The sequence below is a fragment of the Alexandromys fortis genome, unplaced genomic scaffold (assembly GCF_014885135.2).
Source record: "Alexandromys fortis isolate MF-2015 unplaced genomic scaffold, M_Fortis_MF-2015_v1.1 scaffold_385, whole genome shotgun sequence".
NCBI classification, from domain to species: domain Eukaryota; kingdom Metazoa; phylum Chordata; class Mammalia; order Rodentia; family Cricetidae; genus Alexandromys; species Alexandromys fortis.
In genome coordinates, this window is record NW_026068265.1 from 459280 (window position 1) to 460816 (window position 1537).

Here is a 1537-nt window from a genome sequence, read left to right on the forward strand (position 1 = left end):
AGCTTGGTATTGGCATAAAAACAGAGAAATCGACCAATGGAATCCAATAGAAGACCCTGACTTTAACCCACAAACCTATGAACACCTGATTTTCGATAAAGGAGCTAAAAGTATACAATGGAAAAAAGAGAGCATCTTCAACAAATGGTGCTGGCATAACTGGATGTCAACCTGTAGAAGAATGAAAATATATCCATATCTATCACCATGCCCAAAACTCAAATCCAAATGGATTAAAGACCTCAATATAAATCTAACCACACTCAACCTGATAGAAGTGAAAGTGGAAAGGAGACTGTAATAACATAAATAAACTCTTGCAACTCAGATGTCCATGTAGGATAACAAATACTTAAAGAAAAAGACTAGCAGCATATTCACAATGTACTTTACATAATTGATTGGAAAGGTGGCACACTTTGGTTTGGAGACAATGCCTCACTATGTAGTTCATGCTTGCCTTGAACTCTGTATATAAGCCAAATTGTACTCAAGAGTGCAATGCTCCTGCCTCAATCTCACAAACACTGGAATTACAGTCAAGTGAATTCATGCCTGACTTAAAGCGGTCATGCAATTTAACTCTTATAATAACTGTCTTCAGAGCTGATCACTTTATATTATTTTTATTTTGTTTATTCCTTTAAATTTTGTAATTTTATACATTGTATTTTAATTAAATCCATTTGCCATTATCTTCCTCCAGTGCTCCCCAGTACTCCCCTGTAGTCCTCCACCCAACTCCCTCAAAACGGCACACCCTCCTTTTTGCTGTTGTTACTAGTAATCACCTGCGTCCAATTACTGTTTCGTTGATCTGCTTTGGTGTGGAGCCATTCCCTGACATATGGTCATCCTACCAGCAGTCAAGACCTGAAATGTGAGGGACTTCCTTCTCAGTAACCAATTCAGCTGCCAACAGCTTCTCTGAGAAGAGTTATGGAACTTCCCCATGCCTATACTCTCAAAACAATAAATAAATGAAAAAGAAAAAAAAATACCTTTTCAAGTCAGAAGCTTCGTTTTGCAGTAGATGGATGGAGGTTAATACAGGTACCAGAGATGATGAAAGTGCAGTAACTATGGAGTTCTCATTCTCAAACAAGACGTCTATTTCATACCACTTCCCTTAAAGGCTCAAGATCAATCTACTAAATATTTCATCATGGATGGGAGTAAGATCAAAGAGCTCTTCTCTTTGTAGAGAAGTTGCAGGCAGTACAAAGCTACTAGGTAAAAAAAAAAATCAGTTTCCTTCAGGGGCGGGAACCCTACTAGTTTTCCCATGCTACTGTGAACAACCATACACCCACATGAGTTTGGCCACACTGAGTGGACGCAGTAGATTATATATGAATAAACAAGAGGGTATGAACATGAAGAGATGTGCTGGAAGAAGGTCATAGGAGAATTTGAAGGAGGGAGGATTGAAGAGTGGATTTGTTCAAAATAAAATGCTTTCAGGGAATAATGGGAAAAAATGCTTCTTCATCCCTCAGTCCCTTTTTCTGTTTTTTTTTTTCTCCTTTCCTTCTTC